Source organism: Pelobates fuscus, chromosome 11 (genome assembly GCF_036172605.1).
Source record: "Pelobates fuscus isolate aPelFus1 chromosome 11, aPelFus1.pri, whole genome shotgun sequence".
In the NCBI taxonomy this organism is placed as follows: domain Eukaryota; kingdom Metazoa; phylum Chordata; class Amphibia; order Anura; family Pelobatidae; genus Pelobates; species Pelobates fuscus.
In genome coordinates, this window is record NC_086327.1 from 75056089 (window position 1) to 75064574 (window position 8486).

The following is an 8486-nucleotide window of genomic DNA, read 5'->3' on the forward strand; positions in this document are numbered from 1 at the left end:
GTAGCGAGTGTGTGCATACGGGCTGTAGTGTGTGTGTGTATAGGTGACGTAGTGTGTGTAGGGGTTGTAGAGAGGGTGTGTTTAGAGAATGTTGTATGTGTTTGCTGACAAGGAATGTAGTGTGTGTGTAGGTGGTGTAGTGTGTGTGTGTAGGAGATCTACTGTGTAAAGGACCCAGAGTGTGTATAGGATATTGTGTGTGTGTGTAGAGGATTAAGAGTGCATATAGGGTAAGGGATCTAGCGTGTATCTGGAGCTTAATGTGTGTAGTGGTGCAGTGTGAGGGGTGCTGTAGTGTGTGTGTGTGTATATATATATATATATCTGCCGTCACATTCTAGGTTTCTAATTTTCTTTGTCTGTTAACTCACTGAGGGTTATTTTGCTGTATGCTGTATATGTGTGAGCGAGGGTGCTGTGCTTGTGTCTGAGGGTGCTGTGTGTGTGTCTGGGTGCTGTGTGTGTCTGAGGGTGCTGTGTGTGTGTTTGTTTGGGTGCTGTGTGTGTTTGGGTGCTGTGTGTGTCTGAGGGTGCTGTGATTGTCTAAGGGTGCTGTGTGTGTCTGGGTGCTTTGTGTGTTTGGGTGCTTTGTGTGTTTGGGTGCTTTGTGTGTCTGAGGGTGCTGTGTGTCTGAGGGTGCTTTGTGTGTCTGAGGGTGCTGTGTGTGTCTGAGGGTGCTGTGTGTGTCTGGGTGCTGTGTGTGTATGTGAGGGTGCTGTGTGTGTCTGAGGGTGCTGTGTGTGTTTGGGTGCTTTGTGTGTCTGGGTGCTGTGTGTGTCTGGGTGCTGTGTGTGTCTGGGTGCTGTGTGTGTTTGGGTGCTGTGTTTGTCTGAGGGTGCTGTGTGTGTCTGGGTGCTGTGTGTGTCTGGGTCAGGCCCGGACTGGCCAACGGGCACACCGGCAAATGCCCGGTGGGCCGCAGTGGCCAGGGGCCGAGGGCGGCAGGGGAAGTCCCAGGATCTCCCCTGCCGGTCTATGCAGGGCCGGCACTATCCGAGCGCCGGCCCCGCTGTTTTCAATGAGGGGCCGGTGAGGAGATCAATGATCTCCCTCACTGGCCCCCTTTGAGATACATGCGGCTGGGGAGGGAGGGAGAGGACCCGTCGGAGCTCTAACTTGCAGCTCCGCCGGGTTCCTCTCGCGAGATCCGGCGCGTTGCCATGGCAACGGCCAGATCTCGCGAGAGTGAACTCTAGCCTCGCAGGCTAGAGTTCACTCACCGCTGGACCACCAGGGATAGTGCCTGAACCCCCCTATCAGATACCACCATGCCTACTTTTTTTTATTTTACCCCCCAAACACTCAATCCCTTCTAACATTCACACACAGCACTCTCACACCCATCACACACAACCCTCTCACCCTCAGCACTCTCACACACATCATCCACAGCACTATCACACACACACACATCATCCACAGCACTATCACACACATCACCCTCAGCACTCACACATCATCCACAGCACTATCACACATCATCCACAGCACTATCACCCTCAGCACTCTCACACACATCATCCACAGCACTCTCAGCCTCAGCACTCTCACACACATCATCCACAGCACTATCACCCTCAGCACTCTCACACACACCATCCACAGCACTATCACCCTCAGCACTATCACACACACACATCATCCACAGCACTATCACACACATCACCCTCAGCACTCTCACACATCATCCACAGCACTATCACCTTTAGCACTCTCACACATCATCCACTGCACTGTCACCCTCAGCACTCTCACACACATCATCCACAGCACTATCACCCTCAGCACTCTCACACACATCATCCACAGCACTATCACCCTCAGCACTCTCACACACACACACATCATCCACAGCACAATCACACACATCACCCTCAGCACTCTCACACATCATCCACAGCACTATCACCCTCAGCACTCTCACACATCATCCACAGCACTATCACCCTCAGCACTCTCACACACATCATCCACAGCACTATCACCCTCAGCACTCTCACACACATCATCCACAGTACTATCACCCTCAGCACTCTCACACACACACACATCATCCACAGCACTATCACACACATCACCCTCAGCACTCTCACACATCATCCACAGCACTATCACCCTCAGCACTCTCACACATCACACTCAGCACTATCACAAAACACATCATACACAGCACTGTCACACACATCACACACATCACACACAGCACTCTTACACATCATCCACAGCACTATCACACTCAGCACTCTCACACACAGCACCCTCACACACATCACCCTCAGTACTCACACACGTCATCCACAGCACTATCACACTCAGCACTCTCACATACATCACACTCACACACACATCACACTCACCACTATCACAAAACACGTCGTACACAGCACTCTCACACACATCATACACAGCACCCTCACACCGCACCCTCACACACATCACACACAGCATCCATCATACACACATACTGCACCCCTCACATACACACAGAACCTCCCCAACACACTGCACCACACACATACACAATACTTCCAAACATATATATATATATATATATATATATACATATATATATAATATATGTATGTGTGTATATATATATACATATATATATACACACACACACACACTACATTCCTGACATACACACTCTGGATCCCCTATACACACACTAGATTCATTGTAAGCAAACACATACTACACCCCTAAACACACACTCTCTACAAACACTACATCACCTATACACACACACACACACACTATAGCCTGTATGCACACACTTGCTACATCCCCTATACACACATTCTCTACAGCCCCTAGCCACATATGCATTACATTACACCACAAACACAACACGACTAAAACCGACCTTATTACACAGTACCACACCACAATCAGCTCACTCTATACACACACACAATCCCACAAGCAGGCTCCAAACACATGCACAATACTCTTTCCTGGCATTTTTGTCTCCTGGTATCCATTTATAGAGACAAGTTGCAAGGAAACACAGTGCAAGCATGTTATTAAATTTGCTTGCGCTGTGCAGAACAAGTACAGGGCTTTTTTATCATGCTAGAGCTCTTTAGCAGAGCTCTGCGCATGGTCTGCCCTGGCCTGCTCTTTGAGAGGGGCGTGTTTGTCGTTAGTGATGACAAAACACACCTTCTCTGCCCTGCCCCCTTCTTAGTGGGCCGCTGTGATAAAAAAATGCCCGGGCTGAATTTTTATCCCAGTCCGGCCCTGGTCTGGGTGCTGTGTGTGTCTGAGGGTGCTGTGTGTGTCTGAGGGTGCTGTGTGTGTCTGGGTGCTGTGTGTGTCTGAGGGTGCTTTGTGTGTCTGAGGGTGCTTTGTGTGTCTGGGTGCTGTGTATGTTTGGGTGCTGTGTGTGTCTGGGTGCTGTGTGTGTTTGGGTGCTGTGTGTGTCTGGGTGCTGTGTGTGTTTTGGTGCTTTGTGGTATTGTGTAAATGGGTCAATTTCATTTGTGTTTGTGGTGTAATATGTGTGGCTAGGGGCTGTAGAGAGTGTGTGTATAGGAGGCATAGTGTTATAGGGGATGTAGCGAGTGTGTGCATACGGGCTGTAGTGTGTGTGTGTATAGGTGACGTAGTGTGTGTAGGGGTTGTAGAGAGGGTGTGTTTAGAGAATGTTGTATGTGTTTGCTGACAAGGAATGTAGTGTGTGTGTAGGTGGTGTAGTGTGTGTGTGTAGGAGATCTACTGTGTAAAGGACCCAGAGTGTGTATAGGATATTGTGTGTGTGTGTGTGTGTGTGTAGAGGATTGTGTGTGTGTGTGTGTGTGTAGAGGGTGCTTTGTGTGTCTGGGTGCTGTGTATGTTTGGGTGCTGTGTGTGTCTGGGTGCTGTGTGTGACTGAGGGTGCTTTGTGTGTCTGGGGGTGGTGCTGTGTGTGTGAGTGTGAATGTATATTTTATTTAAATTTAAATATATTTTTTTATTAATAAAAATAAAAAAGTTATATCCCCCCCCTTCTTACCTTTATCCTGGGGGGAGGGGGGATTCATTCTGCCATGAGGGGGAGTGCCGTGCTGTCATCCTTCCCTGGTGGTCCTAGTGGTGAGAGTGAACTCTAGCCTGCAGGCCTCGCGAGAGGACCCGGCGGAGCTGCTGGCTAGAGCTCCGCCAGTCCTCTCTCCTGCCTCCCTCCCTCCCGCCTGTAATTGCCTCTGGGCCGGTTAGGGAGATCTTTGATCTCCTCACCGGCCCATGGAGGCACACAGCAGGGCCAGCGCTCGGATAGCGCTGGCCCTGCATGGGCCGGCCGGGGACATCCTGTGATGATGTGGGGAAGGTGAGGCATTATCTTCCTGGACAATCTCCTTCGGGTCGATTCAGGGAACTGAAGACTTCGTCAACACCCACGATTCTCCGAGGTCCGACTGGAACGGTCGTATTTCGTAGTGGATGATCCGCCTTTTAGTATTCGTAAGCGATTCTGCGCCTTGTACACGGAAGCTCCCCTTCTTCAAAGGTCTCCTCCTACTCAAGGATTATTCACACGGTCCACCAATGCAACACTGTGACCCTACACGTTGCATACCTAGAATTCTTCGAGCAAAAAATTCACTATCTGTAGACTGGTAAAGAAGTACTCCATCTGTTACATCCTACTACGGTTGGACAGAGCGTCGACAGTCCGGTATACCATTCGCATGGATGGAACCAACTCCCGTCTTCTGTCAGACATCATGAAAGCATCTTCGATTTCTGCCTTCCTCCCGGGGGAGACTCATATCAGAAGGACCACCAGAATGCCGTGTTATTCAATTGCCACTGTGCAAGATGGTGGTCACACTCCGGCCAACTGGGCCTCCCTGGGGTATGTATGTTTTCCCTTCCTTGCAATGTTTGTGAATATTCTCCATCTTGTTGTTCAGCGAATAACACTGCGTTGGCCTTCCCACTGTGACAGAATCAACCTTGTTTCCCATACCTTACAGAAATGACTGGTGAGGATCTCCTCCTTTTACATTCATAACCTTTTCTCACTGACCCACATCTTCTATTCCTGGAGGGTCGGCTGCCCTTGTGGCCTGGACTTTTTGGGGGGTTCTTGGCCGATCGGCAGACTATCTCAGGCTGCTGGGGACCTCTTGGGAGTCTCTTGGGTCCCAGGGACGTGACGATGCTGGGGGCGTTCCCGGTCTGATTGGTGTTTGGAACTGTACCTTGATCGATTATGTGACGATTGGGACAGCTCAACGGCCCGTGTCCTAGTCTGAGGACTGCCGATGGACTGGGATCCTCTTGAGTATCAACTACCCAGTGACATCCACCTCCGATTTATGGGATGTGGAGGTCGTTGTCCATTTTCTCTATGAGACTGGGCAACTGCTGATGGACTTTCATGCTTGGTCTGGTGTGGCTTTCGGGTACCGGATGTTCAGGCGTTGGACGGAGAGGTTTCTCCCGCAGCCCCGACGTACTAGGTCTCTCGTTGCATTTTAGTATTCTTCCTAACTTTTCTATTTTCTCAGCATTATAAATGCAAAATATAAAGCCTCCTCTCATGTTGTAAAATTAAAGATTATGCTAGATTTAGTGTACTAATAATCTTAATTTTAATAATGACAGGAGGCGAGTATTTTCCCTCCCTGCTTCGCTAACCCATCCTTTCTGTTAGTTTTCTTTGTAAATATCTCGGGTCTAAGGTAGGTTTGCCTCCCATGTTTTGTACTTGCATTGATGATTGTATTTCCAATAATCTGAAATTCTCATTGGAGTTTTACATAATAGTTATTCAAATTTTAGAACGTAATTTACAATTTTCTTCTATGGGATGATGTATGACTTTGTACCTAAACCTTAACACATTCTCTATTCAGTATGATTTGTCTCGGTAGACATCGATTGTTTGCGTGAAACTCTCTTGAATTTTAATCCTTCGAAAACACTTTTTCGTTGTTTGTGTGGAATTCACGGGGAAGTTTGCTCCTTCGGATGCAGGACTTAGGCGTTATTGTTATTGCTGGTTATATGTTTACTTCCGCTTGGTGTCATTTTCTGAAAGAGGAAGTGATGAGGTCACTATGCTTTATGTACATCCTACTCTCTTGTGATTGGTTATTTTTTATATGTGTTTCTTTGCTGCTGTGTGGAGCTAGTAAAGAGGTTATGCAAAATACTCGCCTCCTGTCATTATTAAAATTAAGATTATTAGTACACTAAAGCTCGCATAATATTCAATTATACAACAGGGTCAAGAATAAATCAAGGACAGGAATACACAAAGTTGATACAAAGCAAGGTCAGGATACCAGAAATCATGAGTCAAATACGAAGCTGAGGTCAGGATACCAGTAATCACGAGTCAAATATGAAGCCTGGGTCAAACACAGGAAATCACAAGGGAATCACTAGGGGCACTAAAGGTTCTAACAAACCATGATAGGGCAATGAATGGGGGCTAAAACAAACCTTAAATAGGCTTACCTATGTTATGACAGGTCCACGTTATCACTGCAATCCAAAACAGATTAGGATCGCAATGATGACGTGGTCACTTTAAAAGTATATATATAAAAAAAGTACTATATATAGTACTATATATAGTACTATATATAGATATAGATGTCCTGCCACGTGGCTGCGTAGTTCAGTCAGACCACATGGCAGGAGGAGGTCTGCTAGGATCGAGGGAGGTGAGTTTCCCTCAGTGTGCCGCTCGGCCGATGTAAGTAGTGCCATATTACCCCGCTCCCACCCCCGGGAGGATACGCCAACCGGGCGTGAAGGACCAGGCTAGTCCAGGTGACGGCGAAGAAATATGAACCAGAGGGACCCAGGAACGTTCCTCAGGACCATGCCCCTTCAAATGGACCAGATACTGGAGACTACCCCTCAGGATCCTAAAGTCAAGGACAGCAGCAACCTCATATTCCTCTTCCCCCTCAACTTATACAGGAGGTGAAGAAGTGCAAGGTCCAGTAAACCGATTACAGATCAGAGGTTTCAACAGGGAGGTATGGAAAACATTAGGCATACGCATGGAACGAGGCCAGTCCAGAGCATACGATACAGGATTCACTATGCGCAGGATGCGGAAAGGACCAACAAAACAAGGAGCAAACTTCATGGAGGGTACACGGAGATGGATATTCCGGGTAGACAGCCAAACCCTATCCCCCACTACATAGGAAGGAGCTGCACAACGATGCTTATCTGCCTGTACCTTCTGTCTCTGAGCAGCCTTAGCCAATAATTGTTGAACCTGCTCGCAAGTGCTACGCAAACCAGCCATGTGTTCATCCAGAGATCGCATTCCCTGTGAGGAGATTGCAGTCAGAAGAACAACAGAATGCCAGCCATAGACTGAACCCAAAGGATTCGTGAGCAGAGTCATTACGAGCAACGTCAGTCTAAGGAAGCAGGTCAACCCAATCATCTTGGTGATGAGAAACGAAACACATGTGCTGCTCAAGAGACTGGTTGGCACGTTCAGCAGCTCCAATAGTCTGAGCATGGTAAGCAGAGGAAAAGGACAATTTAATACCCATCTCTGAGCAAAAGGCCCTCCAGAAGCGAGAGACAAATTGACTACTCCTGTCAGATACAATTTGTTCCGGTATGCCATGTAGACGGAATACTTCCCTGGTGAAAACCCTAGCCAATTCTACTGAGAGGAGTTTCCTCAGGGGTATGAAATGAGCCATCTTTGAAAACCTGTCTAAGACTAAGAGGTAGTTTTACAATAGTCGATAGACAAGTTGTACCAGGATTTAGTTGGTATGGGTAAAGGTTGGAGCAATCCACATGGTACCCGGAGAATGGTCTTGTTGGCTGCACAATTGTCACAAGCAAGCACATAGTCCTTTATATCCTTCTTTAGGGAAGGCCACAAGAAGTCATGAATTACAAGGTTGGTGGTCTTGGTTATACCTGGATGCCCTAGCGGGTGGACAACTTGGTTATACCTGGATGCAAGAGGTTCTTGTGATCGGTCAAAACCATGATAGGATTATGGGAACACTCTATGAGATGTCTCCACTCCTTTAAGGCTATGATAATGGCCAATAGTTCTCTATTGCCAATGCCATAGTTCTGTTCTGCCTGCGAGAGTTTTTCTATAAAAGAAACCACACGGGTGCAAAGGCTGGTCAGGGGACAAGCGCTGGGAAAGAATAGCTCCTACTCCTACCTCAGAAGCATCTATACAAAAGGAAGTGAAGGGTCAGGATGTCTGAGGGTAGGAGCTTTTTTCAGGCTCTCAAAGGCTTCCCTTGCATCAGAGGGCCAAAAATATTGGTTGGCAGCATTTTTAGTGAGATTTGTGATAGGGGCAATAATGGTAGAGAAATTCTTTATAACCTCCTATAATAGATGGCGAACCCTATGAACCTTTGAATAGGTTTTAATCCCTGAGGCAAAGGCCACTCAATGGCTAACAACTTCTTGGGTTCCATACTGCATCCAGAGGACGAAATAACATAACCAAAAAATCAGTGTAGAGAAGTGTTCATAAGACC